Source organism: Conger conger, chromosome 7, assembly GCF_963514075.1.
Source record: "Conger conger chromosome 7, fConCon1.1, whole genome shotgun sequence".
Lineage (NCBI taxonomy): Eukaryota > Metazoa > Chordata > Actinopteri > Anguilliformes > Congridae > Conger > Conger conger.
In genome coordinates this window covers 21,932,942-21,956,284 of record NC_083766.1, presented here as the reverse complement: position 1 = coordinate 21,956,284, position 23,343 = coordinate 21,932,942, and the positions used below count along the sequence as shown (strand labels likewise).

Genomic DNA, 23,343 nt, shown 5'->3' with positions numbered 1-23,343 from the left:
TCTGTACATGGTGAAACCAAAATGTATAACAATACTCATTTAAAAAAATTCTGGTGTAGAGCCAAATCAAGAAGAAAATACAATGTCCCAGAACGTGTGAAACTCACTGTGTGTATATATACTGAAACTACACTATACATTCTGAAGGAGAAACTCAAATGTTTACCTTCGGTGAATTTTTGGAAAATGAATCTGTGCAAGTGTGCGCAGCTAATGAACGAACTGGGCCAATTACGACGGTGTAATTGGCTGGAACAAAAACCTGCATATTTGCCGGGCCTCCGGGAATTAACTTTCACGCCCCCGTTCAGGGTAATTAGGCAAGTGTACTTTTGCCGATATTCATGCATAAAATGGATGTGCATTTTTACACCATTAAGGACATCCTTACACTAAAAAAAAGTGTTCAAGAGTCTTCAAGTGTTCAGTGTGGAGTGCTTTCTCAATTTTCTTTTGAAATCCGTGTACGGCTTCCTGACTTACAGTATATTGGTTTGACCCAATATCCAGTGAGACTACTTTGGTTCAATTTGTGGGTAGCAAAGGGCATTGCAGTGCAAATACTCGCTTGTTTTACAGTTGAATTGATTTTCTCTCTCTCTCTCTCTCTTTCTCTTTCTCTTTCTCTTTCGTTGTTGTTTTTGCAGGTGGGTCCTGGGTAACTGCACAGTTTTGGCAGCTCTGAGGACTTGAGGAGGACATGTTTGTGCCCAGAAGAAGGAACTGTTGATGCTGTTAGGAGCACCAGCACTGTCCTCAGATCAGTAGCTCGGAGGAAGCCCCCCCCCCCCCTGTGGCCTGGAAGAAGGTAAGAGCCCCTGAAGCTGCTTTAACGTGATCTGTTCATGTTACTACTGCTCTTACTGCAGAGGAAGCTCTTTCCCAGGATTTACACTCACATTGCGTCACCAGTTTTATTTGTTGGCTTTGAAGGGTTCCTGATGCCCTCTTGGGGGGTCATGACATGGACTGTGGTCATGGAGTGTGTTGGGGTCTGGCCACAGTGTGTGCTTGACATTTGGAGCCTGGCCTAGCCTGGTGTCATTAGGTTTAAGGTGTGGTCCTTAAGCCTGTATGTAAGGATCTGCCACTGAATTGTCTATTGGACAGTGGACATCTGCTCTCCCTCTCTCTTTTCTCTCCCTCTCTCTGTCCCTGCTTTCACTCTCTCTTTGCCCCTGATTAATGGCAAATGGCAGTCTGTCGCTCTCAGACAAGGTGAGACGTGGGAGACATCTCAAGAAGGTTGTGTGAATAATGTTGGGGTCGCGGTGGTTAAACATTTGAACGCTCTTTCTGATAAGCTCCTCCGTTTCACACGCAGACGGCGGTGTGAGATTGTGTAGGCAGATAACGTCAATGGCCTGTCTGCTTCCATATTGTCCTCTTGCTGCGTTGTGTGGGTGGATGGCGGCTGGCTTTTGAAAATGCTCATAGTCCATGTAGTTTTATAAGCATTCAAAAGAAAATGCTGAAGAGTTTCGGAGAGCTATTCTGTATAAGCACGGCGAATGGTCACCCTGACTTTACATTTGGTGAACAATGGGAAAAAGTAAGCCCTTTAATGGTGCAAAACAGATTCTTTTCTTCATCAGTCAAAATATACATATGGTGACTCACTGTCTTTTGCTATTCTTGTAATACAGAGAGCTGACATGTCATTTCAGCTCCCAAGGATGAATGTGTTGGAATGTGTTCTGATGTCCCACCTAAAAAATTGATGCTAACCCCTCCTGAAAGGGAATGGCTACCTGAACCAGTGGGCCCTCCATTTTACTTGTTTATTTCACAGTTATATCAAGTGAGTCTGTCTCTATCCAGACTGAACTGGCAGAATTCCAGGGACTCCCAACAGCACAGATCCCGGAAAATTGAATCACTTCATCGGGAAGCACCGGAGCTACTTTCTGGTGCCAGCGTGAAATCAATTTTAAACAGATTTACACCTGTGCCCCTCCACTGATAGCATTTTAAGGTTTAAGTGGTCTAGGTGGTCCACCTTATTAATCCCTTTTAAAATTTTAAAGCCTTCAGTCAAATCCCTGCATCAGCCTCCTTTTACCGGGAGACTAAAGGGATTAGCGCTGGGCTGGATTCAATTATGAACCCTCCAAATCACCTTAAGGAAATGTGCTCATAAAAAAGTCTGGTGTTGCATTAAAATAACGGTGAATAGACTGCTATTAATTAATTACAGTGTGGTGCTACATTAACGTGAGCAGATTCCTTCCCCCCCCCAATTATTTCTTCCCAAATTAATTTGCAGGAGAGCGCCTCGTTCTCTGAGTTGGCTGGTGCCATGTCGATCCTGTGTCGGTGTCTGAAATATTTACACAAGTCATATATTCAAGACTAGTTAGCTGCAATATTATTTATATATGCATTTATTCGTTTTGCCTCTGGATTGTTCCTGAGAAATGGTGTTTGTTATTTCATTTAGAATGTACACTGTGTCTCTCACTTTTGGCCCATGGGATAGGGAGGTGTCAGGAGGAGATGGGTATGACTGTTTTGGGAGGATGTGTATAATTTGTTTTGTAAAGTCTGACTTGTGTGACATAAAGCTGTTATTCACAAAAATATATTCCAGACTAGGGATACACCACGGTACTGAGGGGTGTATTGGTATAGGCCAGATGGGGTTGAAAAGAGCTTATTGGGATCATCTGTATGCCAACGTTATGGGCCCATACATATGATGCATTTGATGCTAGCTCTATAAATTCTGTGTGAAATGTTGTGTTCTGAAAGTACCCTGTTATTGTTTTTAGTGTACTGACTATGCTGACTCAGAAGCTGTCTAGACTAATGCGCTCTGCCTCATAATACAATAAGCAAGTTTAAATGGTTCGTTATGCATTTGTTTGCGTTTGCACAAATCTAAAGCCTCCGCATATTATGTTATTGATATTGGCCCAGAATTTCCATATCGCATATCCCCTGTTCAAGATGCTGCGCTAGTTTTTGTTTTCTGTACTTGTGGCTGCAGAAATATTTTCCTACCGAGGTTAACCGAAAGGTAACAGCTGAGAGAGGCTCAGATGAACGTTAACCAGCTGTAGTCACGTGACGGGGAGAGAGGTGGCCGTTTCTAGTTTTTAATGGCGAAGGAAGACCCAGCGCCCTCTGGAATGTGTGTGTTTGGTCGTCGAAAGACAGCGTAGGCACGCTACCCAAGCACGGGGCAGGTTTGTCATGGTCGCCAAGTGCCCTTCTCCGTCGACCTTTTTTTACGAGCCTCCGCTGCTTGTGTTCATCTGGGAACCTGTTATTATTGAAGCGGGGGGGACCCCAGCACCCCAAGCCCCCCAAGCCCCCCAGGAGTACTGGTGTTAAGGGAAATATGCTGCATCTGTTCTGTTGCTTCCTTTTTTAACTGATCCAGCTGGAGGGGTGGGGTCCAGCAAGAGAATGCCCTGCTGAGATGCTGTGAACACATTATGTTACATGACGGTTATTTAGCTGACGCTTTTATCTAAAGCGACTTGCAGTTGATTAGACTAAGCAGTATCAATATCCCTTGGAGACATGTGGGGTTAAGGGCCCTGCACTGATCTGATTGGCTACAGCCCCCATGCATACCGGATTGTTCCAGAAAGGATTTTGGAGAATTGACAGAAGCATACAGAGGCTTAAGTGAATGAAGACCTCAGCAGCCGAGCAAAGCCCCCAGTAAAATGTTTAGAGATTTTCTCAGGCCGGGGTTTTGCTATCGTTGTGTGCAATCTGGTTTTACCGTCCTAGAGCAGGGAAGGGTGGAGGACGGACGTGACCGGTTAAGGGCTCGTTAACTCACACGCCCGTTAAGACGGTCGCAGTGACTCTGGAAGATTCCCGCTGCTAAATCGTCGTTTTAAGGTCTCCGGAGCTTTCCGAAAGCGAACGCAGAAGCCGTTACTAAAGAAAAATAAAAACGTATGGATGACAACGTGAGCCAAAATGGGACCCGGGTGGCCTATCCTGTGCAGGAGGTGAGGATCCACAGTGCTTTCGTGACTCAGCCAGCACAGGCTCCTGGGAACCAGAGTGGTCGTTGGTACCCACACTCAAATTTTAGGGGTGATATTAACCTTGGTTGTCAGTTTAGGTGTGCCTGTGAGTGTGTGTGCAAGTGAGCGAAACGCTACATGACTGGGTGGAATTGCGCTCGTTACACAAGTTTGATGGTGTGCGTTGCAAGACTGCGACAAGTCTCCGAGTGCATGTGGCGGTTCATTACACCTTCTGAGGTTTTAAACCACCTTCTGTACCTGAAGTGGCCGGATGAGAGGTAGTGTAGTTGGGTGTAGGTACTGGAGACAAAGTTGTCGTGTGTGTGTGTGTGTGTGTGTGTGTGTGTGTGTGTGTGTTGTGTGTGTTGTGTGTGTTGTGTGTGTGTGTGTGGACATCAAACAGAATTTGGATGCAGTTGATGAGAAGAACAGACACTGGTGATGGTGATGGTTTTGATCCGGTGCTGCTGTTATGATCTCACAGAGACCGTCCGTTTCAGACAGTAACTGATTGCTAAGCCTAACAGATCGTTAAAGAGCGGACAAAAGTGAGGGAGCTTGCTAAATGTTGCCTCATTTTATTCATTAGAGGTTGCCATAGCCTGTGCTGTACCCTGTTGCAACATCCCATTTTACAGGCTGTGAGGCGAGTTTTGAAACTGCAACATTTTCCGAAATTGATTGATTCCTTCCTGGCAGCCGTGGGGTGTTTTTAAATGGATGGGATGTTGGAATGAGTTCTTGTTTCCTGTTCTGTCATAAAAGATTCCATGGACATTATCACACAGTGTAATGTTGTGTCCTTTGTGTCCTGGCGAAATTAGACTTTATCGAAAAATCCCAAATTTCAATCCGGCCACCTTGCAATCCCCCAGGCTAAATAACAGAAACCCATCCTCTCCACTACAGCTGTGATTTATTAAAACATTTAAATATATATATATATATATTTTAAAAAAAAAAGAAAATGTCACAAAAACATTTCTCAGAATGGGAATTTTAGTGTTTTCAGCAAGAACCTGCAGTTCTCTGTACTGTCGAGTGAGTCGATCTTTGGTCAGTTTGTAAGGGAGATAATTTATCGCACGTGGCCCATGATTCAATGGTGCATTTGAGCACTGGCTAATTGTATCAGCCCGTTCCTCCAGGGCTTAGCTTGGGTTCATTTTAAGAGTAGCATGCAATTGAATCCGGCAACATTTTTCCTTGGCAGAAAGAAGCTTTCCTTTAACTGCCATATTGAAGAACACTTGTTTCTTGTTATCTTGTTTACCTAAAGGCTGTGAGAATGCATAGGCAAGATGTTACACACACATTTTAAACAAAAATGGGCCTTTTTATGGGATAATTATGTTGAAACGGAAAAATTAATTGCATGTCATTAACCCCTTAACAGAAGGATGCGATGCCAGCGTTGTATTTGATCATATGACCACTTTTCAAGACCGTTGAAATGCATTGTGATTCCTAGGCCTTTGTAAGGGTTTTCCATAAGGCGCCTAAGTCCGTAATGGGTTAATCGATATTTAATTCATGGAGTCTTTAAATAGCGTTTGAATAGAAAGAAGTCATTCATTCATTGCTGCGTGTGGGTTATTTGTGTGGGTTATTTGTGGTTATTCCTCAATCCTACATGCTTATGAGGGCATTGCGCTGTGAGAAGTATTAGTATTATATGGATGGAGCAGCTCTGCTCTCCCACTAGGGCTCCCCGGGTTGAGGGCAGCAGTGTGTGTTGCTTCGGGGGAACGAGGTTTTCTCTCACAAATGTGTTTTAGTTTATTAAACGTATCCCAAGGCACCCGTCCCTCCCAAACACATGTGCTGCCCTCCCTCTCCCTCTGCTTCATCCTGACTGGCCTGTGCTGTTGTGGGGTTTGTGGATCTAGCGGAATATGACTGCATAAATATTTCACCTCCTCCTGCGGAATAGCCTACTTGCCTTTGTTTTTCATTCCAACATATTAAAAAAACGCTATGATGCTCGTCCCCCGTCCCCATGCCCCACCCATTTAAAGTGGGATTTTTCCACTTGCCAGCCCCTGACCCCTGCTGTCTGCCTGGCGGACTGGACGGAGACTCTCTCGATGCTTTGCTGAATTGAGGAATTCTGAAAGCCGAGCGGGATAATCCCCCTTCTCCCCTGCCCACGTTACACCGGCATTCACGTGTCCCGAGCAGAAATGAACGAGGCGCGCATCTCCCTCTCTCCCCCACTCGGTCTCTTTGTCGCTCTCTTTCTCCCTCTCCCTCTCCCCTTCTCCCCCTTTCCCTCTTTCTCTCTCTCTCTCTTTCACTCTCCTCTCTCAAGACTGTGTGGCACTTCTCCAATCCACAGCCTGTTTTCTCTGTTTTTACAAAAGAACTGAATGTGAAATGAAAATTTAATACCTCTGTTTTCTTTTGGTCAGACGCAGGGTCTCGTTGAGTACGATGTTCCCAAAAATGCCCTAAATCACGCACTTAACTGAGTGGCCTTCAGGGTTTTGGGTCGTCCCATTGCAGCACTGCTGGTGTGCGAGTTTCCTCAGTAAAATATCAAGCTTTAGCACAGCATACACGTTAAACTATGAGGTATGTGTTGTTGTCATTTTGAACATTCATTTAAATGTTTTCTTACATCTGTAAAATAAATAGCCATAGTAAGTATATATACATTACACTTCAGACCTCCCAGGTGCCCAGTCTGACCCAGCGTAGCAGAACCATGGTAAAACAATATTTTATCACATCAAGCCTTGTCTGCACTGTGCCACAGATAACAGCGTCTTCACTGACTCTGCTGCTGAAAAATTGACAAATTACCAGTAAAGAGCGCTCAAAATCCTAAAATGTTGCAGCCCTGATTATAATGACCAAATATAAGCATTATTATTAACATACATTTTTGTATGTCATAGTGGTGAATGATAATTGTAATAATGTTAACACGTCTTTGTTTAATATAAAAAATAAAAATAAAATGTTGCACTGGTAGGTCGCCTCCCCTGAGTTTGCAGTAAAGTGGGGAATCTCTGTTTTTAAGCTGCTGTTTTCGGTCTTTAAATGAAGCTTGAGTGTATTTGCTGTAGCTTGCCCTGGAATGAACTACCCCCCCCAGGCACTATAAGGGGCCTTTAAGGAAAGCCTGTCGAGTGCTCTGCAGAACTGCTCTAACGCCAGCATTCCACTGGCCGAGTGGACCAACCCTATCCCCCGATCCTGGGGGGGACTTCGGTCCAGGACACTGTGTGCGGTACACAGAAGAGCCTTCATCGGAACCGGCTGCGTTCTACGCTTTACAAATCTGTTGTTCTGCTCAGAGTGGATCGGAGAGAGCTGGAGGTCGTCTGTAGGTTGCCAGGTGTGACACGCCCATTGTAACTATGAAGCTTTGGCCCTGAGCTCGAATGACTTCATTTTTAAAAATCCAGCCACAAAAAATAATAAAATTACTCCCTGACAAAGGCTGGTCTAAGCAGGAAAGCATCTGTGATCTCAGTATGGCTCTCGTGAACATGCTATTTTACTGAAAGGTTTTTGTACTTCTTTTCTTTTACTTCAGAAAACTGCCGTATTTCTTGCATGAGTCCAGCTACTGTGTCCAAGTGGAGAGGAGTCAGATGGGGGGGAAAATGGTTGAAGAACTGGTCTCGTATCAACGAGGTTGTGGCTTCGATTCCCGGGCAAGGAACTGCCTTTGTACCCTTGAGCCAAGTTACTAAACCAGAACTGCTTAAGTGAGTTTTGAGCCAAGAATCCAACAAATCATGAACTGTGCAAGTCACCCTTCTAAAAGCATATGATACAATTGTCTTTGTTGGCTGAGGTGTATGATTGCTTTTAAGGTTGTCAGTGTACAGTTGTATAATGGCATATTCGTAGATTTTAAGTAAAGGACTGTAGCTGTGAATGCCACCTTGGATAGGACTTAATCAACACATTTTTGATAATCATAAATTGCTGGGTCAGTGAGCTTGTGTGTTTGCTGTGATGTGTACCAGCACTGCGGACTATAAATATTCAGAAAATTGCACCCAAACTGGAGCGAAAACCAGCGCACAACTAGCCCTCCAGGAATGCGCAGTATGTTCAGTGTTAAATCAAGTCTTACTGAGGTATACCCTATATAGTCCCTATTTGAGGCATGCAGTATGTACTAGAGGTGAACTTGAATAGAGTTGAATAGTGTTGAACTAACACAGCATTTACTGTGTCGAGTTGTGCATGTCTAATCTAGTTATGAGTGATCAAAGTGGTCTAGTTGTTATAAGTGAGCCCCCTGGTCTAGATATAATGCCTTGACCTGATAGCTGGAGTTGTGGAAAGAACCTCAAGTGTGATGCTTGAAATAGTTCAGCGGTACATGTTGTATCGTGTGGTCAGAGAAAAACGGCCCCTTGATACGAACCATTAAAGATGATGCAAACCTTAAGTTGGAGGTTTATTTTCCTGAATGCAAAAGCAGGTTTCCTTTTTCCCCAAATCACGGACGATCACATGCACTTTGAGCTGTTAAACCCATACGCCACTGGAACAGCAGAATTACCAGCCTCCTGAGGACTATTTTACAGGCAGCGTTTGGCTTCGATTCAGAAGAATATTCTCAGAACGTGCACAAAAACATCCTGCCTACATTGTCTTCGGTTCAGAGAGTGGCTGGCAGCTTGATGGCTCAGAAAACAACTCTGGTCATCAAATGAAACCCGAATCTTACGCTGTCTTAAATTAACAAGGGTGTAAAAAACCTGTCTGTCACCTCTTGGGTCTTCACCTCCATCTCAAGGCTGGGTGGAGGAGAAGCTAATGGGTCTCTGTTGTATATTTTGTGTCTGTGAGTATGTGTGCACACGTATGTCGTTTCCTGTGTGTATGAATCATTCCATGTCCTTCTTCCTGTAACAGCCTGCCTGTGTCCGGGGGATGTGGAATTGCCAATATTTCCTGGCGTGAGCCCAGATGATGCACGATGGCCTGCTTTGGGTCTGTGAAGCCTTAGATCAGGGGTCTTTAAAGGAAAACACCAACATTTTGGGAAATATACATTTTTTCCAACTTACCCAAACTTACACAAACAAGATATTCAATTTAATTTCTGTGCACACACTGGCTCAATTTCCATGTTAGCAAAACGTGTTGGACTTCAAGTCTTTATACTAAACTATCGGAGTCTCCTTCAACGTGAGGAAATGCACCTTACAGCAACTCCTGAGCTGTCTTATTTACATGATGTGTCATGTGTATTTGAAATCCATTTGTGCTTTCCTTTCAATAAGCAGTGAATTAAGGCCTTGAAAACAGCTCTGTGTGGACTCTTTAGCCAATGAAAGACTTGATCATTCATCACTCTTCCTGAAACACACCTAAATCCAGCAGACACTGCGGCCCTCCAGGACTGGAGTTTCACACCCCTGCTTTAGAATCCCACTGTTGGGTTTTGGCCCACCGAGCATGTTGGGTCGTCTCGTAGTTGCTGTCACGGCGGATGTGCTGCCAAGGGTGTTCACACACATTGCATAAATTTACCGGGTACCAGAAACCAGATGGAGGACGTGGCTGTTGTTCCCGTGATCTTTGCTTCCGTGTCTCCGTCTCGGTCACGGCCCTTCGGCGGGTCTGGGGAGCGCTCGCGGTCCGTGTGTGCCGTGGGCGCTGTTGTGTGAATGCGAAACCGTGACGCGGAATCATCCGGAATGTCACGCCGCTCGTCGGTAGGGGTGCCAGATTTCCAACTTGTGAGAACTGGGCAACACACGTAGCTGAAAGATGAATCGCATGTAGGCTGTCAGAACCGATGGTGGATCGGGGAGGGTGGTGTTGAGTAACCATAGGAACGGATCACAGACCAGGGCGGTTGTTGAGTCCAGAATTTGTTATGGACGAACAGTCATTTTTTCGTCAACAGACCAGACGTTATATTGTTAGTTATTTAGCTGACACTTTTATCCAAAGTGACTAACAGTTGATGAGGCTAAGCAGGGGACTATCCCCCCTGGAGCAATGTGGAGTTGAGGGCCTTGCTTGAGGATTACACAAAAGCTTGAACCACCATCCTTCTGGATTCTAGTCATGTACCTTAACCACTAGGGTACAGGCACTTGCATTATATTGTTTGGTTGGGAACACAAACCGGACCTGTATAAATGATGTAAAAACCGGGCTTCTGGCAACCCAACCCTGGGGTTCTCAGTGACGTATGCCCCTGCGTTCTCCTCTCCAATACCCCGTTCCTCCCTGTTTTTGTTATTTGGCATGAACAGCACTGCAGGCTGATGAGAACAGCCCGCTCAGCCCGTCGAGTATCTTTGTGTTTTTTTTTTTATGACTAAAACGAGCCACGTCTGAATCAAATGGAAAATCCAGCCTGTAAAAACCGCAGTATTAAAGGGATGGTTTGTTTTCCAGAGTCCATATTATTTCACTTTTATTGCATGTTTTCGATTTGGTCCAGACATGTTTTATTTTTTTTTGTGAACGATGAAGGATGTTTTATTTATTTACAGATTTACAATTTCTGATGACTTGCTGCCTTTATAGTTTAAGTTTGTGGTTTAAAGCGAATAAAAGACCCTCCACGCAGCGTCGGCGCAGCTTGCGCTGCCGTGTCATTCCTCCGGAGTCCGTACGAGAGGATTGATTTGATGGCGTTTATTCACAGTTAAACATAAAAATGTGTTCGTGCATCGAACCCGTACCTCTCCTTCTCGGTTCATCAGCAGCCAGCGAGATGCGGTTTAGATCCGCAGGCCAGGGGGGGTCTACCACGCCGCCTGCGTTATTCCACGCCTGACATTAGCCAAGCTACTTACGAATGGAAATTGAAGCTGCGATCACGTCTGGTTATGAAACGGGAGAGCGCTTCCGGCCGCGTCGCCGGACCGTTTTTCATTCGAGCGCGAGTTTACGGATGAGAAGCTGTAACAGATAGAGGCTGCGGGGTCAAAGAGAGAAGGTACATTGCCGAGCTGACATCCCTTTTGAGGCCAACCGGCCCCCATTTTCGATAGATCTGGGCTGTCGAGAGGTAGCCGGCGAGGCGATGTGAAGACCATTTTGTCATTTTCGGCTTTGCTGAATGGAATTGCACAAACCACTCTCGGTCCCGTCGGCTTTGTTTCTGCTTTCAGGTCTTTTCTCTTCGCCGGTAATTTGCTTCTCTCCCCGCGTCGCGCTGTTGCTATTGGAGGCTACACCGCTGCTTTCTCTGAGCACGGCCGGGGTGTGAAAAGCGCCTGAAAAGGTACAAATGCTTGTCGCTGGGTCGGTACAACAAATTGTACCCCAGAGGCAGCGATATAATAGAGTTAATTTGTAAAACTTGGAAAACATGCTTGCGCTCATTTGTACCCAAATCAAACATTACTGTGCTTTCAGGGTCATTTTGAACCATTAAGAACAAACGTCTGCCTCCACTGTCACTTTGCCACTGTCACTGTCGCAGTCAGGAAATGGTTTCTACCGCAAAAACAACCAAATTATTATTTAATCAGGCAATACATACATCACTGACATCACTGTGCAAGGTGTATTGGAGGTTCATCCCCCCCCAACAAACCCGAACGAAACGGGAGGGAGGGGCTGCCAGGGGAGGGGAGGGGAGGGGAGGGGAGGACACAGGGGAGGCTGCCTGGGGACACCGTGCAGCCTGTAATCCCCTGTGATTGCACTGCCTCTCCAGGAATGTGGGGCTTTGTGTGAAACTGGCGGGCCAGGGACAAACTGCAGTCTCGACTCCGAATCGGAGGCATGAAGCTGGGAAATAGCTGGCATTCCCCAAGAAAGGAGCCCTGCTGAGCTGTCGCTGCGGTGCCCGGGAAACGGATCAATCTGTCTCAGCGGTCCGGGCCACTGTCCTGAAGTCTCTCCCGTCTCTGTCACTCGCTCTTCTTCTCCTACCTCACCCTACTTCAGGGGTGCACAGCAAGGGCCGATCCACTTTGTGCCAACTTCTGCTCTTCATGATTTAATTAGGTAAATAATGTCTTGATCAGACATCTGTATATGCACCAGCTACAGCCAGAGACTGCAAGCGTATCCTAAAGATTGTATTGTGCTCAAGTACAGGAGTGAACCAACATCATTTCTAGAGCTGTCAGAAAAATAAATTCAGGTAAACGGTTGGTACAAAAACCAGCTTGGAGAGTTGTGCACCCCTGCCCTAGTTCCAAGGGTTTCATAGACCCTTATAGTGGCCAGGAATGTTCTGGTTTAAAGCAGCTTAGCGTTCTTATCTGAGGAACCACCTAACCCAGCGGTTTGGAAAAGCATTAAGAGTAACAGGCCGGTGAATGCGCAGAGCTTCAGCGTGCGTTTAATCTTCTCTCTATTCCAGCGCTCGAGTAACCAGCCCTGCACATGGCTAATTCCCGGCTGTGTAGTCCAACATCCAGCAAATGGTCACCAAAGTTTCGGTCTCTGTCAGGGTCTCTGAACAGGGCTGTCCTCCCCCAAACTGGACACAGCGTCTTCACGAAGTCCGCCATGCTATGACGTAATAGTATAAACAGCCAGGGGCTCCCTGCTTAGTCTAATCAACTGTAAGTCACCCAGGGATGGGAGGGAAGCCATGATTGCAGCATCTCCTTAGCAACCTGCTGGTCGATCAGGCACTCGTAAATCCCAGCTGTTAAGCCGTGCACAAATTCTTTCTGCGACTTGTGTCTGTTTGAGCCCGGTGTGCTGACATCTTGAATCGATAGTGGAGATTGCGACCGTGAGCGCTGATGAAATATGTTTGGGAATTCCAAAAGTAGATAAGAATCATATTCTCTCCACGCAAAGAGCAATGATCTGTAATTTCGGAGTTATTGACAGCCCATGATAGCTCTGCCCTTTGTACATTAATTTCATCCTCTCATTGTCGGCACTCAACAGAAGGAGGGGTTTGCCCAGAGACAGCAGATCAGCTACAGCACAAAACAGTCCCACAAATATTTGGAGGTTGCAGGTTTTACTTCCAGGCTGGTGCACTAGCATTGTACCAAAGATGGTAAAGGAGAAAGATGTACAATCTCAATCTTTCAACTCCTATTCTGCTTTAGACTGGCCATACAGAGAGGCCAGGAAGTGCCATGAGCATACGTCGTTACGCAAGTCTACTCTTCCTCTCTGAGAGAAGTCTGCTTCGTATGAGATATGGAGAGCTGTGCATTGTGAGGAGATTTCCATCCTCACTCAGTCTGTCATTCATTGGTCAAGTGGGGTCAGTTTGCATTATGGTGAATGTGTTGATTGATTGTTAATTGGCCATCATGTTTGTGAGCTCAGTCAGGGAAGTGGAAGGACCGCTGAAACTCTGGAACCAAACCGAGATGAAAGACTATTGCAGGGTCTTTATGAGGCAGTGAAAACACAGACGCCGTTGTCACGGTTACTGCAGTCCGAGTCTCCACTGTTGGGCGAAAGCACATCACAACAAAATACAAAATCCACGACAAACTTACAGCAGTCACCGTCCTCCTATCTTGTGGTGCCGGGGGGTGACTATTTTAATACATTTGCTTTTGATTTGTTCTTTTTTTTAAGAGGAACAAAAAATAAAAGTACTGTGTATTGTCTTGTGAAGCCACAAACCGCGGTCGAGAGCTGGTGCATTTCATTGTTTCAACACAGCTTGAAAATTGAACATTTTGTTTCAGCTGTAAGCTATTATTATTGTAGCCAGCTAATCGTCTATTCTTAATTAAGAATATTTAATGCACCTACCAGGCTGTCAGTATAAAGAAAGTGTCTGCTTGCACTGGGAGAGAAAGATCATCAGAGTTTGGGTGCATTCTGACTCCTCGCTGAATGTGAGAGAGGTGAAGTTGGAGAAGCTGGAGAAGTGGCCCGCCACAAAATGGCCAACTCGACGGTGTCTAGTCACATAATTTCAATTTGATACCCATAAATCCATGTGAGGATTTGATCAGTTTTACTCCAGTTTGATTGCACAGCCATCGGTCCGTGTGAGAAGAAGGTTTATCTCCGAAAAACACCCTTGACCGCGCGGCGTTCCTCCCTCTTAATCAGTGGTGGGAGTGATAAGTCTCTGGGATGTCAGTGTTTTTTTGTACAATCCAGCTGAGTAAACAGTTTGTCGTTCTGCCGTGTGTGCACTGATGTGGAGCATTGTTCCACCATCTCTGTTCTTATTCGCTCTAACTCACGAACCTGTCACCGGCTTTCTACTTCATTCTGCTGGCAGAGGCTATGTGGAGCGTGACCACAATTGTGGAAAAACTGTTGTCATGCACACCGTCCACCCCCCACCCCCCAAAAGCCCTCCCCCGACACACACTCTAAAGGTTTCTGACAGGAAGTGAGAATTTGTTTTCTGTTCGGGAGAGAAGAATCTCCTGCCAGCTTCAGACCTGAGCGTTGCCTTTTTCACCTGCAAGACGCAAAGTGTCAGCGTTTGCCTTTTTGTTTTATTTTTTTATTGCGGTTGCAGCGACATTGCGTGTATCCAGTGAGGTATGTTTTAGTCTAGAATGGGGATTTATGAGTTCTCTTATGTGTCCCTCTGTTTTGAGACTAAAAACGGTGTCATGCATGTCTGCTCGGGTACCCTGCTCTCTTCTGTCACTCAAACCTGTTCGTTGCTCCAAAATCAACAGCCCCCCAGTGTTCAGTGCGTGCGTGCGTGCGTGCGTGCGTGCGTGCGTGCGTGCGTGCGTGCGTGCGTGCGTGAATTTGCACATGCATGGTTTATGAGTGTGCACGCCCGTGTGTGGGACACTGATGTTGGTCAGGGTTTTTGTTCTTCTGCTGTCTTGGAAAGAGAATTATGGTGGTGTATCTGGCCCTCTGATTAGATTTTCCTGGCACGTGATTTACCCACAATTTAAGGAGGTCAGGGGTCATTTGTGAAACACTTCTGCATCTACTTGCAATCTTAGTAGAGACAAGGGGATGAGTGTGTGTGTAAAGGCACCTCTGTGGAAAAACGTTGTATTTGATGGACTAGTTGAGACTTGCTGGATTTTTACAGGGCTAGAGACAATGGTATGGAGCATAATCACTACTTGTTACTGCTAGTGCAAGTGCTTTAGTCAACCTTTTATTTATACACAGTATATTTAAGCTTGTGCTTCCGTCGGTTCGTCTCTGACCCATAGCGGGGAGAGGGAAATGCGTTTTAATTTTGACCGCCTGTCGCTTTTTACGGAACAGAGTGAAGTCGCGAAGCTGGAGAGATAATGGGTTCTGGCGGAGGTCCCACACAGCTGTTCGGCCGGGGACGCGGAGCTAATCCTTACACCTGGGCTGTAAGCAATCCAGTGTGGCTCTGTGACACTGCTCCTGATCTAATCCATGCTAATAAAGCAGATATGCGCTCGCGGCTCGGCCGGCAGGAAGACCTGGCGACCGCCGGTCTCTGAGCAGCTGCCCGGGGTCAACGCGGGCTTCGCAGAGCCCTTGGATGGGACAGCGCCCCCCTCGAACCCCCCCACTGCTCCATATTGCCCGGCTCACTTTTACCGCAGCACTTAACTGCCACTGCACGATTGACCTCCCAGGTGGACATTTTGAGTTTGACTACACTCTCGGAAACCATGGTTTATCTGGTCCCTTTTAATCATAGGTACATTTTAACATTGAGAGACAGAATATCACAAAATAATCCACAATAACAGCATCATACACATTTTATACATTTATTTTCACATGAAATAAGTATTTGATCCATAGAACAATAGGACTTAATACTTGGTGGAGAAACCTTTGTTGGCAAGCACAGAGGTCAGACGTTTGTTGTAGTTTTTCACCAGGTTTGCACAGATCTTGGGACGGATTTTGGTACACTCCTCTTTGCAGATCCTCTCCAAATCCTTCAGGTTCCGAGGCTGTCGCTTGGCAACTCGAAGCTTCAGCTCCCTCCACAGATTTTCGATGGGATTTAGGTCTGGAGACTGGCTAAGGCACTCCAGGACCTTAATATGCTTCTTTTTGAGCCACTCCTTTGTTGCCTTGGCCGTATGTTTTGGGTCATTGTCATGTTGGAACACCCATCCACGACCCATTTTCAGTGCTCTCACTGAGGGAAGGAGATTGTCGCCCCAAAATTTCCTGGTACATGGCCCCATTCATCCTCCCCTCAATACGGTGAAGTCGACCTGTCCCCTTAGCTGAGAAACACCCCCAAAGCATAAGGTTTCCACCTCCATGCTTCACAGTGGGGATGGTGTTCTTGGGGTTGTACTCAGCATTTTTCTTCCTCCAAGCACGGCGAGTCGAGTTGATGCCAAATAGCTCTATTTTGGTCTCATCTGACCACATCACCTTCTCCCAAGCCTCCTCTGGATCATCCAGGTGTATTATGAGAGGAACAGCAGAGGAACCTTGCGCGCGCAGCAGGATTTTAATCCTTCACGGTGTAGTGTGTTACTGATGGTTCTCTTCGTGACTGTGGTCCCAACTGCCTTCAGGTCATTAACAAGCTCCTCCTGTGTAGTACTGGGCTGATCCCTGACCTTTCTCATGATCATTGATATCCCACGAGGCAAGATCTTGCATGGAGCCCCAGACCGAGGGAGATTGGCGGTGACTTTGTGTTTCTTCCATTTTCTAATAATTGCTCCAACAGTTGTTAACTTCTCACCAAGCTGCTTGCTTATTTTCTTGTAGCCCATCCCAGCCTTGTGCAGGTCTACAATTTTGTCCCTGATGTCCTTAGACAGCTCCTTTGTCTTGCCCATGGTGGAAACGTTGGAATCTGATTGATTGTGTGGACAGGTGTCTTTTAGCTATACAGCTACATAACGATGTAACAAGTTGACACAGGTGTTTTGGGTAATGAGTTGAGATTAGGAGTGCTTCTTAATGGAAAACTAACTGGTCTGTGGGAGGCAGAATTATTGCTGATTGGTAGGGGATCAAATACTTATTTCATGCAAAAATACGATAATAAATTTATAAAATTTATATGATGATGTTATTGTGGATTATTTTGTGATATTCTGTCTCTCAATGTTAAAATGTACCTATGATAAAAATTCTACACAGTTCCATTCTTTGTAAGTGGGCAAACCTACAAAATTAGCAAGGGATCAAATAATTATTGCTCCCACTGTATGTAACATTTTACCCCAGCAATACTTCATTTGTACTTTTTTTTTTTTTTTCTTGGAAAATATGCTGATTTGTACGAAAAGAGAACATTACTATACATTCAGGGTACACTTGAAATTTGATCCTCCTGTCACTTCTGAGAGTATAGATTTAAGAAAGACGGGAAAACTGTGGCGTCCTGTTACAGCCAAAGATCTTCTGCACACTGCCTCCGGTTGCCTGACTTCCTGTCCATACGCTGACCTGGCACTGTCAGTCCTGTCACCTCTGGCTGCCGATTCTGACAGTCCTAGGATAGCCGACATTTTGAGTTTGACCAGGTTTGAGAAAAATGGGAAAGCTGTGGCATTCTGTTCCAGCCAGCGGTCTTGTGCACGGCCGCCGAGTTTCCTCTCTACACGCTCACTTGACTCCACCACCGGGCGTGTCACTTGGCAACCGGTTTCTGCACATCACACCGTGGGAACGGCGGGAATGGTGGCAATGTGGTTCTGGTATGGGATGAGGCCATGTCTTTCACTTACCCAATGTTTTAACGATGTAGTTTCATGGCTGTGGGCGTACTCTGTCCTGTACCATGCAGCAGTCTTCGTGTTTGTGAATCCAGTTCCCTGTTGTCACCTGTGGGAGGTACTGTGGCAGCTGGTGCTCATTTGATGTGCCTTGTCTCCTGAAATGAGGAGGGTTTCAGCAAATAACCTTAGACATGCTATGCTGGTAGAAAGACAAAGGGGCATGTAAAAAACTTTAATAAGAGCAATTATCATCTCTTTAAAAGAGTGGAGTGAGAGTTCTCCTCACATCTCTTCGACATCTGTTGGTCGTCCCTAAAGAGGCAGTCCTCCTGCAGTTCTGTGAAGACTAATTAAGGGTAGGAGCTCTTTGGGTATCTGCTAATAAGCCACACTTTTTTGGGTAATCATTATTGTGTTTTCAGCTCCCTCTGGTAGCCCTGTTGCTACAGTGGTGTGCAAAAATGTTGTCAAAAAGCCTTTTATGGTACACGGTTAAACATTCTTCAAAAGATTATTTTTTATTTGAATTTTTTACAGTTTCAAAATAATGAAAATGCCCTGTGCAGGAGTTTGGGAACCCTGTCAGTTAGCACTTTGTAAAACCTCTTCAGGCAACTATAACAGCTTCCAAAAGCTTTCTGTAGCCAGCTAAGAGTCTTTCAATTCTTGCTTTTTGAATATATTTCCCCATTCTTCCTGGCAGAAGACCACTAGCTCAGAAATATTCTTCGACCTCCTTGCATGTACCGCATATTTGAGAGATCTCCACAGATTTTAAATAATATTCAGGTCTGTGGACTGTGGTGACACTTTGGTAGAACATCATTCATCCCACCACCGGACACTGACTGGCGGTGACTTACTGAAGTCCAAGATTTTTTTTTCTTTTTTTTATTAATCAGACAAAGCTTCTTTTTTGCCAGGGCTTTGAAATATGGCCGTGCAAGCCAGCCAATCGGAGAATGTGGGGAGACATTTCGGAAGATTTCCATCCCCTCCCGAAGTACAACACACACCCCGCTGACACACTGCAAGCTGGAATGTGGGCCTTCCCATTTCAGAGCATTTGCAGAGGGACATGCAGGGAAGTGTGAACGTAGGCAAGATGTAACCACAGATAATAATCGCAAACTCATTGTTAGATAAAGTCATGCAAAAGCCGTACCAGTGATCTTGGACTTGCTTCTTAGCTGGTACATTCAAAATGGAGTTCTACTTCCCACTGAATTGAATTTCCCGCAGGGCATGTCTTCGTTGTAGACATTATCATGCTGTTTCACAAATCAAGTGTGGAATGTCTGTTTTGTTAGACAGCCAATGAGGCTTTGAGACAGAAGTGCCAGCTTGCGTCACGCTGTTTATTTCTTTCCCGTGGAAGGAGGAGACGTTTGAATTAGGAACGGGGAATGGGCTGTTCGGATTCGGTTTGTAAACCCAGGCGGGAGAGCGAGAGCGAGAGAGCACTCGTTTGGAAAGTAATGAGCTCGATATTCAAGGAACGGAGTACCGCTCATAGACAGGAGCATTTAGCAGTGAGATGGGTGCAGTGAAGGTGGCAGAGTTGGTAGCAGCTCAGCTTCAAATAAATCACATCTGACTTCACTGTCCTTCGCTAGGGCAGGCCTCGGAGGGCGAAAAGGGAGCGCTGCAACGATGAACAGCTCTGAAGGATTGGGTTTTACATGGAACAGAGGAGATTGAGGAGATTGAGGAGATTGAGGAGATTGAGGAGATTGAGGAGATTGAGGAGATTGAGGAGTGTGTATGAGTGTGTATGAGTGTGTATGAGTGTGTATGAGTGTGTATGAGTGTGTATGAGTGTGTATGAGTGTGTATGAGTGTGTGTGGTTTGGTCCTGGTTTTTCAGAGCCTTTTGTTACACCGCTGCTGTCGGACCGCACAAAATGAAATCTGAAATTCAGATTGCTCTATTTATGCCTCCGCAGCCAAGAGAGATGCGAGCTGACTGGCCCCGGCGATGAAACGAAAGCACACAATGAATTATCATTTTCCATTGTTTGTCATTTATTTCTTTATTTATCTATCGGCTCTCCCTTCTCGAAGGTGACCCCGAAAGCATTGTAAATTAGTCTGCAGAATACCAATAGGAAGTCAACCTGTTGTTATAATAATAATAATATTATGAACCCTCTATCTGTCTGAGGAGGAGAACTGGAACCATGTTATCCTTTTAACACGTTATGTTCAATGTGTGATATGTCTCAAATAAATTCCAAGATGGTGGTCACCGGAGAAGCCATTTTTGTTATTTTTGTTCGTTTATTCCTTTATTTATATTTGTTGCTTTTTTCCCGAATGCTGGGCTTTGTCCCCGGAGGGAGGGTACAGCTTTCCATGACAGAGAGAGAGAAAGAGAGAAACATAAAAGGAGAAGGGGATAAAAGATAGAAAAAAAGAGTGTTATCCTTGTTTTCTGAAGCCTGGAGTCTGGGGCTGGAGACAGGCCGTGGCCTTGCGGTGGCTGGAGATCTGAGGCCTTGGGCTGACGGAGCCGTGTTTTCCTGACCGCCCCGCCCGCCCATAAACTCCCCCGTCCTCCGTCCCTGTCTTGTACGAGGCGGTTGACAGTGCACGGGGCAGCCTGTAGCCTTTTGTTTAAGGTAAATGAGAGGGATCTGGAAGATTGTTGGCTCAAGCCCCCTTGCAGCATAGGACCCATGTCCAGCATAGCAGCTGTTGGGCCCTTGAGCAAGACCCTTAACCCCACATTGCTCCAGGGCGGATTGTTCCCTGCTTAGCCTAATCAACTGTAAGTCACTTTGGATAAAACCGTCAGCTAAATTACTGTAATGTTGTGTGTGTACTTACTGGACACAGGTTCAGCGTAGCTAGTTCCAGAGTGTGCTTTTGCATGCCTTGCGTTGGGTCGCTTAAACTCAACTTGGCTTCGAAAATGTCCAGCTGCATGAAATATGTAAAAAAAAAAAAAAATTTTTTTAAATGTTTACAGTAAGTGGTCCGGAGTTATGGCCAGCTGTCGGGCTAATAAATAAATCATAACATAAAGGAAAATCCAATATGTTTCTGTCCGCTGTGCCCCCGATACTTCCCAAAGCTTTTAGGGTGTGATTCATAAACCCCTCCCTCTCCCTGGGAGGTCAGCGCTGTTCAGTGCCACCGGGGGCACTGTGAGCGAGGCCTGAGGAACGGGCGGTTTGATTGTTTTTCCCATTAAAACGGCGGTTAGAAAGCTGTTAGAGAGCACTGCATTTATAGCACTGACTCCCTCTCCTGCTGCACGGTTTGGAATAATTAAGTGAGAAGCGTCTCCCCGGAGTACAGCCGGGTTTGTAACACGGTGTATCCGGATTCGCTGTGTAAACGGGGGGGAGTATAAAAGTCATTCTGGACAGCTGCCTGCTCAGTAAATGGTGTAAAGAGCTCTCTGTTCCCCTTTGGGAATCGGCCCTTGTGGTTAGCGGAGTCCATTCCTCCTGGCTGGCCTATAGGGCCCCGTTGGGCCCTTATCAGAGTAGAGACAGATCCCTGCCCTCGCTCCCGAGGACCGGAGGGGCTCCTCATCCACCCCAAATGCTGCTAATCCACTGCCCCACGTGCAAGGGGGCAGGGAGGGGATTAGGGGGGCTGTGCGCACCTTCAGTGGGACAGGGGGTGGCCCCTGGAGAAGGGGGGATTAACGCGCAGAGAAAGGGAGGGGGGGGGGTTTGGATAATCGACGTGCTGCCTCCGGAGCTCTGCGGTCCGAGCACGCAAACTCACTGGAGACCATTTACTGGCAAGTCTCCCTCTCTCTCTCCCTCTTTCTTTCTCTCACTCTCTCCATCTGTCTTTCCTCTCTCTCTCCTTCTCTTTCTTTCTCTCACTCTCTCCATCTCTCTCTCCCCCCTCTCTCACTTTCTCTATTTCTCCATCTCTGTCTCTCCCCTCTGTCCGTCCCTCTCTCTCCCTCCCTCTCTCTTTCTCTCTCTCTCCCTCCCTCCATCTCTTTCTCTCTCTCTCCCTCTCTTTCTCTCACTCACTCTCCATTTCTCCATCTGTCTCCTCTCTCTCTCCCTCTCTTTCTTTCTCTCACTCTCACTCTCCATCTCTCTCTCCCCCCTCTCACTTTCTCTCTCCATTTCTCCATCTCTCTCTCTCCCCTCTGTCCGTCCCTCTCCCTCCCTCCCTCCCTCTTTCTCTCTCTCTCTCTCCCTCCCTCCATCTCTCTCTTTCTCTCTCCCTCTCTTTCTCTCTCTCACTCACTCTCCATTTCTTTCTCTCCCCTCTCTCCCTTCTCTCCCTTCTCTCTCTTCTCTCTCTCTCTCTCTCTCTCCCTCTCTTTCTCTCTCACTCACTCTCCATTTCTCCATCTGTCTCTCCTCTCTCTCTCCCTCTGTCTTTCTCTCACTCTCACTCTCCATCTCTGTCTCTCCCCCCTCTCTCACTTTCTCTCTCTCTCCATTTCTCCATCTCTCTGTCTTGCTTTCTTTCTCTCTGTCTCGGTTTCTCTCTCTCTGTCTCTTCCTCCTTCTCGGTATCTTTCCCCCTCTCTCTCTCTCTCTCTCTCTGTCTGTCTGACTCTCCCTCCTCACTCCCCCCTCTAGTAGCTCTTGCTCTCTTACAGATCTGCTCTCTCTGTCTCACTCCCTCATCATCTCTCTCGCTTTTGCTGTCTCTTGCACGCCCTCCATTTTGTGAAAATGTTTATTTTCACAATGGGAAATGCCGAATCCTCAGGGAGTGTAACACTGGACCCAAGGCCACTAAAGCACTGCAGTGAATCTCAATCAATCAGCCAATCGATCACTAGATTGTGCAGCACCATTTACTAACAGTATGTTTCATTGTGGCCATTTTGCAATGGGAATTCAGCTATTGGGGGGGGGGGGGAAACAAAATTTTACTCCCAAACCTTTTAAATGTGATCCAGCCAGACTCTCTAGTGCTCATGTGGTCTCCCTTCTGGATTCATCCCTTCACCTGTAGGATCGTGCCTCTGTGAACAGGTATGCATGGGAAGTGAGGTCTTTAACCAGGATAGATAACCATCTCCCATTAACAGATCATTAATTTTTACTCATTGCTATACGTAATATGATAGGTGGTCATTTTACATCCAATACATCATAACAGAAACGTTAACCCCCTCTATGGCTATATATGGAATATTTCAATCATTACATATCACTGGTATTGCATTACATTACATTACATTATTGGCATTATCAGAGCGACGTACAACAAAGTGCATACCCATAACCAGGGATAGGTTCGCTGAAAGACCCTGGAGGGAAGTACAATTTCAACTGCTACCTGTACAACAAAGATAAGGACAAGGGCCTTTTTTTTTTTTTTTTTGAACAAACAAACAAACAGAGCAAAAGTGACCAAAGTTAACTATCCAAACACTGCTTACCTAGCCAACTAAAGATACCGATACACAAAGCAAGTCACAGAGACAACAATTAAGGTTCACAGGGAGGTAGGGAGGGATGGGGAGAGGTGCTGCTTGAAGAGGTGTGTCTTCAGCTTGCGCTTGAAGGTGGGGAGAGATTCTATAGTTCTGACCTCAACGGGGAGTTCGTTCCACCACCGTGGAGCCAGAACAGACAGTAGTCGTGAGCGTGAGGTGGAGGTTCTGAGAGGGGGAGGTGCCAAGCGGCCTGTGGAGGCTGAACGAAGAGGTTTGGCAGGGGTGTAGGGTCTGATGATTTTTTGCAGATAAACTGGGGAAGACCCTTTGACTGCTTGGAAGGCTAGCACCAAAGTTTTGAATTTGATGCGAGCCATGACAGGCAGCCAGTGGAGGGAAGTAAGCAGGGGGGTGACGTGTGAGTATTTGG

The 23,343-nt window shown here is 46.1% G+C and overlaps 1 protein-coding gene across 1 annotated transcript in view; it reads left to right on the top strand.

Moving 5' to 3' along the window:
* The window catches only part of LOC133132698 (bifunctional heparan sulfate N-deacetylase/N-sulfotransferase 1-like), an 88,761-nt gene that overhangs the window by 22,501 nt on the left and 42,917 nt on the right, over nt 1-23,343 (top strand). The window contains exon 2 of the mRNA XM_061248339.1: nt 648-808. The gene's annotated coding sequence lies outside the window, so the exon portion shown is untranslated. The remainder of the gene's footprint in view (nt 1-647; nt 809-23,343) is intronic.